Raw genomic sequence first — 10,430 nt, 5'->3', positions numbered from 1 at the left:
CCTTATACACATTAATGAATATATAGAAGAAATAAGTATTAACCTTTGATATAAATCACGTTAGACCTTAGGCTAAGTAAATTCTTTCCTTAACTAAAACCCCCTACACCCTCACCCTGTAGGAATGTAACTTTATTTGGGTGGCGTCTGTTTTAAGAATAATCACCCTTGGAGAAAAAAGTGTTCTGGTTGACTGACCACTGTCACAAGGAGAGGGTCATAAACTGTCAGCAGGCCCCCCCTGGCCAGAAGATGATGTAACACCCTTAAGACCTCTGTATACCTTTGTATGAAGCACCTGACTTTAATAAAAGTCAGGACTGCTGTCCCCGCGTGACTTTTGTATAACATCTCAGTGTATAAAAACAGACTCTGGAAAATAAAGAATTGGGATCAGTTCCTCGAAAGACTGGTCTCCCCATGTCGCCCTCTCTCTCACTCTGGCTGAGTCTCCATCTGGAGCGTGGAACCTGCCATGCTTACTAATTATGCCTGGGCTTCTAAGATCCGACTGGGGAGGCCTCAGTGTCTCCTCTCCTTCGGGAGAACGGAAGGACGGCTGCGGCCTACGTAAGTGGTGCAAGCTTCTTGTCTTGAAGTTTTATTGGTCTCCCACGTAAACCAAGCTACTTAGCCTCTTTTCTCCAATGAATTTTCCTACTGAGCTATCCTCATTCTATTACTCTTTATATCTTTGATGAATACTTAAATAGTCGCCAAAGCCGTCTCCCCTTCGAATACCCTGGATCAGCCGGGGCTGGACCCCGGCACCACTCCAGTGTTCTTGCCTGGAGAATCCCAGGGACAGGGGAGCCTGGTGGGCTGCCATCTATGGGGTCGCACAGAGTTGGACATGACTGAAGCGACTTAACAGCATAGCATGTGGGATCTTAGTTTCCCAACCGGGTGTCCAACCCATGCCCCCTATATTGGAAGCATGAAGTCTTAACCGCTGGACTGCCAAGGGAGTCCTGAGTTCACTTTTAGAATTGTCTCATTTAATTTGCTTATGTACATGCTTAGTCACTCAGTCATGTCTAACTCTTTATGACCCTTTGGACTGTAGCTCACCAGGCTCCTCTGTCCATGGGATCCTCCAGGCAAGAATACGGGAGTGGGTTACTATTCCCTTCTCCAGGGGATCTTCCCAACCCAGGGATCAAACCTGGGTCTCCTGCACTGCAGGTGGATTCTTTATTGTCTAAGCCACCAGGGAAGCCCCTATACATTTCCCCAAAAGAGGTAGGGCTGAAAAGTTATTTATATGATCTTCTAGAGCTCAAGACCCATAGTTAAGTTAGAAATAGACAAAAAATTGACAAAAAGTGATAAAGAAGGCCATGGATATGTATTGTGTTTTCTTGCCCAATAACTCTTTCCCCTCCTCAGAGTTCTTGTGAGGATACGCATGTGTGTTGGTTGGCAATCACTCTGCCCTACTCCTACTGCAAGGTCAGGACCCAGACTGGCCCTCTAAGTAGCCTTTCACTATGGCCACAGTGCTTTGGTTCAGGAAGAGCATGTAAACTGAGGTGAGTTTATCAGAACCCTTTTAGAAAAAGTGGAAATGGATATAAATGAATATTAATTTCTTTCCTTCTAGAATTCTGAGCCAGGAAAGTCTGGAGCTGCCTGTGGCTCTCTTGTCTATTCAGGGAGTCTGGCTGTGGATGAAGACAACATTGTGTAAATCAGGACAGATTCTTACTATGATTAGTCACCTTCTTGGACCGAGCCAAGTTTCATTCTCTGAATTCCCCACTTATGTGAGCCAGTAGTTTCCCTTCCTAAGATGGTCTAGGTTGCCCTGACAGTGTCCTGTCTTGTGAATGGACATGGATAAGGTTGTCATGGGAGAGTGTGAGAGTGTGAGGGGTCAATAGAGAAAGCCTTACAAGCCTATGAGTAGATGAGGAGCTGACAGGAGAGACAAAGAAGAAACTGTTGAGTAGATAGAGGGGGGAGGGGGGGAGGAAAGGAAAAGCCATGGCAGTCATAAGACAGCGTTTCCAGAAGCAAAAAGGAGTCAACAATATTAACGTTGCCCAAGGTCAATCAACACCTTGAAAAACTGGCTGACCTTGAAAATGTTGGTGAGAGCAGTTTTGGGGAAGTGAAACTTTGTGGAAATGGCTTAGGGGAATGTGTGGGAGTTGGAGAAATTGAATTAATAAATGGTGACAACTCATTCAAAAGTAGAATTTGTTGAAGGAGAGAGATCACATAGAAATTACCAGGGGATGGGTTTAGGGAACATTTCTTTTTCCCTTTTCAGGTTTTTGTTCTAAGAAAAGAGAGGCATGAGTATAATTAAATACTGATGAAAAGGACCTAGTGAAAAGAGAGAAACTGAAGTAGCAAAGTCTAATAATTTATCATGGGGAATCTACAAGACATTGGGGGAAATGTAGTCAGGAGCAGAGTAGGAGAATAAACTTAGGAAGAGAGAAGGTGGTGATGTTGATGGGTAAGATGGAATTGACTTTATAGGCTGGTTGAGAGAATTCCTATCATATGAATTTATTTTCACTGTGAAATAAGAAGCACAGTTATCTGCTAAGAATGAGGAGATGTGAAAGATTTGACTGAGGCAGGTAAGACCTGAAATAGTCACTGGGCCAACACGTGAGATAATACTGGATTGTTGGGTAGAGTTGAGGGCCTAGATCAGGTTGTGTCCAGGAATTTAAACCTACAGAACTGAAGGAGTTTGTCAAGCAGCGAGGGGGCAGTGTGGGTGCAAGCAGGGAGGGAAAGCTGGGTTTCTCTAGGATTTACATAGAATGGCAGTTCAGTCACTGTTTCCTACAGAGTTTGGGAGAAACAGTGATTTTGGGGGGCATAAAATTTCTTTATTTAGAGAACAACCCATCTGTTTTTCTTACCTGAGGGTGTTTCAGGGAGAGCTGATGGAGCCTATTAATTGAACAGTGGGGTGGAGAGTGGAGGGATACATTTTATATCAGGAATAAGAAAAATAGGTATTTATCAGGCAGGCTCAGCAGTAAAGAACCCGCCTGCCAGTGCAGGAAACACAGGAGATGCGGGTTCAATCCCTGGGTTGGGAAGATCTCCAGAGTAGGAAATGGAAACCCACTCCAGTATTCTTGCCTGGGAAATCCCATGGACAGAGGAGCCTGGTAGGCTACAGTCCATGGGGCCGCAAACCACTTAGAACAACAGCAAAAAAATCAGGCAACAAGCAATTGATTATTCATCAACTAATCTAATCTTCATAAAACTCTAGGATGCAGTTTTACTGAACCCATGTTATAGCTGAAGAAACCAAGACCTGGAGGATTATTAACTTGTCTGAGGTCTCTCAGCAGGAAATGGCAGACAGACTGCTATTGTAATAGAAAAAGCAAGATTTCTGGTTTGTCTGCTGCTGCTACTGCTAAATCGCTTCAGTCGTGTTCGACTCTGTGCGACCCCATAGACGGCAGCCCACCAGGCTCTGCCGTCCCTGGGATTCTCCAGGCAAGAACACTGGAGTGGGTTTCCATTTCACACAAAAACCCAGTCAAGCTCTTCTCACTATGGAAGAGCTACCCATGTCATCATCTCTGGTCCTAAACACTCTGTGTGATGAGTGGCGTATCTTTGGGGACAGCAGTCCTTGGGGCAGTGATGGCAGGGTCCCGACATCCCCCAGGACTTGGGCCAGAAAGGCCCCTGTCCTAAGCCTGGCACCTCAGAGGGCCACAAGTATCACAAACTTCTGTGAACGAGCGTGTAGGTATTTCTATCAACTTGCCATCTGTGTGGTGCTTGGTGCTGACATGGCAGAACCCACAATCCTAAACATCCGCTCTCGGAAGTAACACTTCATCCTCGGAGAAACACTGCACATTTCTCTCCCTGTCTCCTCTAGATAAAGGCTGGCCGCCACTGAATGCTGTCAGGGTTTGGGGGTTGTGTCGCTGACACTGCTTCTGAGTGCAGGGAGGATTCTCGGTGTGGAAGCAGGTAGAAAACAGAAAAAGCAAATTAACCTATTGTCAAATCCTTCCTCTCATATAAGATGATTGCATTAGACTCTGGCAGAATGAAATTGTCTTCCCAGTGGTATCAAGCATCCATGTTCCCACTGTCCTCTCCTTCTACATTCACTACTGTATGTGGCACCCAGGGAGCGTTTTGTAGTATTAAACAGTCAGTATCACCCTCATATATTTTTGCTTACATATCTATATCTCCATATACATAAATCTAGACAGAATATGAGTAAAGAATAATTAAATTTTGTAATGACTAGATGAACATTAAAATCTGCAATTGCAAATAGTTTGGTTTTTGTGAAAGTATTTAATGAGATTTTATTAACTTGCCCCCAAGTAAATACTTTCAGGCTAGTTTAAATAATTTTATGTTAAAATTTTAATCAATCATTATAATTTTTTATTGTATTTTACTTTATATACCATTTTGAATATTTTAGAACATAACATTTTTGAAAATATGTAGATAAAATTTTCATTTCCACTTTTAATGAAAAAGGTCAAACTGAGTTTAATTTGAATATAATGACATTTTATTTCTTAGTCCTTTAGGTTAGTGAGAATGAATTCATATTTCTAGTATGCTGGAAATAGAAAATACAAAAGTAGAGCTTAGGGAGAAAAAGGTGAAAAGCATCAAGAAATAGGAAAGGTTCAAAGAGGCAACTTGCTTAAGTTTTTTAAAACTCAAAATAATAAAAGTGAGATTTTATTGGCCATAACCCACATAAAATTTACAAACAGGATATTATAAATATTTTATTAAATAAGGATTTAATTACTGACCAAAACACTGAAAATGAAATGAAATTATTTTATTAGATTCACCTTAAACAAATCAAATCCCAGCAATAAATGAAGATTTAATGAAAACATTACTATAAGAGATGATGAATATTATTGCATAAGTAACATGATGAAAATAAAATATTTCATAAAATTTTCTTTGCTGCTGCTAAGTCGATTCTGTCGTGTCTGACTCTGTGCAACCCCACAGACGACAGCCCACCAGGCTCCCCTGTCCCTGGGATTCTCCAGGCAAGAACACTGGAGTGGGTTGTCATTTCCTTCTCCAATGCATGAAAGTGAAAAGTGAAAGTGAAGTCGCTCAGGCATGTCCGACTCTTCACGACTCCATGGACTGCAGCCTACCAGCCTCCTCCATTCATGGGATTTTCCAGGCAAGAGTACTGGAGTGGGGTGCCATCGCCTTCTCCGAAAATTTTCTTTAATAATGTTTAAATTTTGTAATTTTTGTTTCATTCCCAAGTATGTGTATTGCAAATTTTATAAACTGTTTTGCCATTTTTCAGCTGGGTAGTTTCTCCAAATTTACACTAATTAAAAGTAGTTTAGGACCTACAGTGACTCAGTTTGACATTACTGTTAATAGAACACAAATTATAAGAAAATCCTGATTTTAACAACCTAATTGGCATTTTGCTTCCTGAAATAAAGCCATGAGAAATAACTTGTATGGAATAATTATACAATGATGTATAGTTATGGACCATCTCCATTGTATTACTTACTCAAACATCATCACCTCAATCAACAAATCACCCGAACTTGTACAACAATAATAAAATCACATTTTCTTGAAATCTTGTTCTCTTCAGGTACATAAAACCTTGTTTTACACAGTGTGTACAAATTTTATTGTTATTAAGATATCTTTGTCAAGATGGGGGTAAACATTTTATATAACAGTTTGATAGATTTTACTGTTTAAGTGTTGGCTTATGTGGTATGTGGGTCTCTGTTTGTATTCTTCCCACAGACCATTTAGTAATTAACCATGGACTTGAGACTGGTCAAAACTTGTTAAATCAGAACCCATTAACTTAACCACCTGTAGACTTAATTTTGGAGAAGGCAATGGCACCTCACTCCAGTACTCTTGCCTGGAAAATCCCACAGACGGAAGAGCCTGGAAGGTCGCAGTCCGTGGGGTTGCTGAGGGTCAGACATGACTGAGTGACTTCACTTTCACTTTTCACTATCATGCATTGGAGAAGGAAATGGTAAGCCACTCCAGTGTTCTTGCCTGGAGAATCCCAGGGACGGGGGAGCCTGGTGGGTTGCCGTCTATGGGATCACACAGAGTCAGACACGACTGAAGCGACAGCAGCAGCAGCAGACTTAATTTAACCAAGGGATTCCAGAGAACTACCTGACAACCACCCTGAAAACCCCACTGGGATGGTTTGGAAAGCAACAAAGCAACCAAATTAACCTAAGAGACTCAGCTGTGGTAGAAGAAATCAGAAAGGAAGGACACATGTAAGTAAAATGATCTCTAAGTCACTGGCTCACACTGAAACCTTCATGAAACATCGTATAGAACTGGCAGAGATAGTTAAAAATTTCACCTGGAAAAGGTTTCGGCAAATTATTTTTGATTATATGAAAATCTAGAGTGATGATGAGTTGCTTATTTGTTATTATTTTCCCTAAAAAATGATAATGGTGCTAGTGTATGGAGGCAATTGAATAAAGGATGCTCTATGTGACTTACCTGCATCATCTTCTCATTGAAAAATACCTGTCTCATTCTATCTGTAATGGAAATAGACTATTTCTTTAGTGCATATAATGGAAAAAAATTACAGCTGTCAGAAATGATAGCCTAGATTACTCTTATAAAGCATTTCCTTAAAGCTGTAAATCACTGGTGTTAGTACAATCTTAAATTTGCTTCTCATTCTTTTTCTGTTCTTCCTGTTTACATTTCTCCCCTCATTTATTTTTTTATATTATCCTCCTTATAAGTGTTTATCCAAGCTATCATTTTGAGTAATGCTTCTCATTAAAAATTTTCACTTATTTTTCACATTTTGAACATATTAAGCCTCAAAAATCTGGGTCTTTGTGATACAGTGACTTCTGTTTAGATGTCCAACATGTTAGAGAAAAGGATACTTTAAGTTTTGACATTTGAGAAAGTTTTTACTTGTATTAAAACATATATGATAGTACTTCATAGGATTTTTATTTTAACATGAACAAATATAAGCAAGAAAGCGAAAATGGCGACAACGGTTGAGAGCACTGGTTTAAGTCGCATACTGAGAATAAAATGATCTATGTACTGTGCTTATAACTGTGTGAAGTACATAGGCAAGTTTGTCAACATTATTACTGATTCCACTGTTATTCTCATTTATTGTTATTAACTGCTTCTGACTTTCTTTTATTGGAGAAGGAAACAGCAACTCACTCCAGTACTCTTGCCTGGAGAATCCCATAGACAGGGAGGCTGGTGGACTACAGTCTGTGGGGTCCCAAAGAATCAGACACGACTGAGCACACAGAGGGCCTTCTTTTATAAAATAAAGCAGGACATACCCACTTTAGAAAATTTAGATGGTGGAGAAGCATAAATTGAAGAGCCTTCTTTTCTTGTGTCTGTTATTCCCTACCCCCGACCTCTATTAATGGTTTTTCTTGTGTTCTGCCCCCAAATTAGGTTGGGAGCCAACATACATACGGTCCTTTCTGAAACTACACAGGCATATCAGACTTTGCACCCCATTTTGCTCTTTCGTCATTTAATTTATCTTGTGTGTCTTTCTCTATGCACACCTATCTATCACCCTCAGTCTTTATAATAACTGTGTCATGTCTTATCATATAAATGTACTATGAGTCATAAAACTGATCTTCTTTTGCAGTTTTTTATCTTACTATTATGTCTGTAATAGTAAGTAGAATAACAGTAGAATTTCTCAGTTGAAGCATGCAGGTGTTCTCCACTTTGATACATTTTGCCAAAATTACCCTCCCAAAAGTTTACACTAATTTACTTTAGTGGTATGGATGTATTTGGATATGGTCCTGAAAAAAAAAAAATATATATATATATGTTATTTGATATATAGATTTTTTTAATTAAATTAACTAGAGATGTGACTTATGTTATAGCAGGGCCTATGACTTTCTTTGATCATTTTTGAAAGATGAAGACTTTCATATTTCTAACAATTTACAATCCAGAAGACGCATGTGTGCATATCTGTTTAGAGGAAGTCCAGCTATGATAGACTGGACAAGGCCCTCCCCCCAAAGATGTCCAGTGAGACTCATCTCAGACTTCTCACCTCCAGAACCAAGATACTGAATTTGTGTTGTTTTAAACAACTAAGTATGTGGTAATTTGTTACAGCAGGAAGAGAAAACTAATACATCAACCATATATCCCAAATGAGGATTCAGCTGTTTGGGCAGATACGCTGTATTGGAATATATGAGAGCACAGCTTTAGAAAGCCAAAAATCCTTTGGTACACAAAGCAGTAAAAAGTGGAGCTAGCCAGGACCCACCCTGTCCTCCCACTGTCAGTCCTGAAAGCATCTTTGTGGAACCATCAGCGTTCCAAGAAGTAAACTGAAAACTACTCCTTTAGAAAGCTAAACAAGCTTTCCTCTGTGATTTGAGAATGTGTTCATAAATTGGATCTTGCCAGTCCAGGTTCAATGCACGATACTGGATGCTTGGGGCTAGTGCACTGGGACAACCCAGAGGGATGGTATGGGGAGGGAGGAGGGAAGAGGGTTCAGGATGGGGAACACATGTATACCTGTGGCGGATTCATTTTGATATTTGGCAAAACTAATACAATTATGTAAAGTTTAAAAATAAAATAAAATTTTAAAAAAATGTATTTTTCAAATAGTAAGTGATTATTGGTATCTATTTAAGGTTGCTACTGTACTAGACTCCAGGACACAGCAATAAACTAGGCAGACTTATTCCTACCCTCCACAGGCTACAGTATAGTAAGGAAAATAGCCAATTCCAATAGAATGTGACAAATGCTTTGATGGGAAAAGACTAGGGAGCTGTGTGGATGCACAGAAGGGATACTGTCAGTGGTCTGATAAAGGCATAATAGAAATCTTCCTGAGGGAACATCCAAGCTGAGATTAAGCAGAGTAAGAATGAGCCTGCGCAGCTGCCCAAGAAGGAGTGGGGTAAAGATAAGAGGTGTGGCATGTTGACAGTCACTCTGGTAGAAAGAACGTGATTTCTAAAGACCTAGTAGAGATAGATGAGGGTATATTTGGGAAACTAGCATGGATAAAGCACAAAATACAATGAAAAAATGGAAGGAAATGAGGTTGAAGTTCTTAAGGGGTCTTGGTATTCCTGCAAGGCATTTCCTCTTTATTCTCCTGTCCAGCCAGAGACACCCCAGTAGGTCTGGAATGGAGCCCCACTCACATTTAGAACAATTGCTCTGTACAGAAAGTGGAGGACTAATGAGAAGTTACACTGGAGGCTATTGCAGAAATCAATCAAAAATTCCATGGGAATTTTTTCAGGCAAGAATACTGGAGTTGGTTGCCATTTCTTATTACAGGAGATCTTCCCAACCCAGGAATTGAACCTGTATGTCCTGCATCTCCTGCTAGGTAGGCGGATTCTTTATTGGTGAGCCACCTGGAAGCCCATGAAGAGGTCTAAAAAATAGGTGCATAAATAGTTATGGAGCCCCAGAAAGTGATCTGGAATAGAGATAGAGATTTATGATCTATTAGTTTATCAGTCAGTTCAGTCACACACTCGTATCCAACTCTTTGTGACCCCATGGACTGCAGCACACCAGGCTTCCCTGTCCATCACCAGCTCCCAGAGCTTGTTCAAACTTATGTCCATCAAATCAGTGATGCCATCCAGCCGTCTTATCCTCTGTCATCCCCTTCTCCTCCTGCCCTCAATCTTTCTCAGCATCAGGGTCTTTTCCAATGAGTCAGTTCTTCGCATGAGGTGGCCAAAGTATTGGAGTTTCAGCTTTAGCATCAGTCCTTCCAATGAATATTCAAGACTGATTGCTTTTAGGATTGACTAGTTTGATCTCCTTGCAGTCCAACGGACTCTTAGTCTTCTCCAACACCACAGTTCAAAAGCATCAATTCTTCAGTGCTCAGCTTTCTTTACAGTCCAACTCTTACATCCATACATTACTACTGGAAAAACCATAGCTTTGACTATATGGACCTTTGTTGGCAAAGTAATGTCTCTGCTTTTTAATATGCTGTCTAGGTTGGACATAGCTTTTCTTCCAAGGAGCAAGCATCTTTTAATTTCATGGCTGCAGTCACCATCTGCAGTGATTTTTGAGCCCAAGAAAATAAAGTCTCTCACTGTTTCCATTGTTTCCCCATCTATTTTCCATTAAGTGATGGGACCAGATGCCATGATCTTCATTTTCTGAATGTTGAGCTTTAAGCCAACTTCTTCACTCTCTTCTTTCACTTTCATCAAGAGGTTCTTTAGTTCTTCTTCACTTTCTGCCATAAGGGTGGTGTCATCTGCATATCTGAGGTTATTGATATTTCTCCTGGCCATCTTGATTCCAGCTTGTGCTTCATCCAGCCCAGCATTTCATATGATGTACTCTGAATATAAGTTAAATAAGCAGGGTGA

Source organism: Bison bison, unplaced genomic scaffold, assembly GCF_000754665.1.
Source record: "Bison bison bison isolate TAMUID 2011002044 unplaced genomic scaffold, Bison_UMD1.0 scf7180017864035, whole genome shotgun sequence".
NCBI lineage: Eukaryota > Metazoa > Chordata > Mammalia > Artiodactyla > Bovidae > Bison > Bison bison.
The sequence above is the reverse complement of the archived record's forward strand: the minus strand, read 5'-3'. Positions refer to the sequence as shown.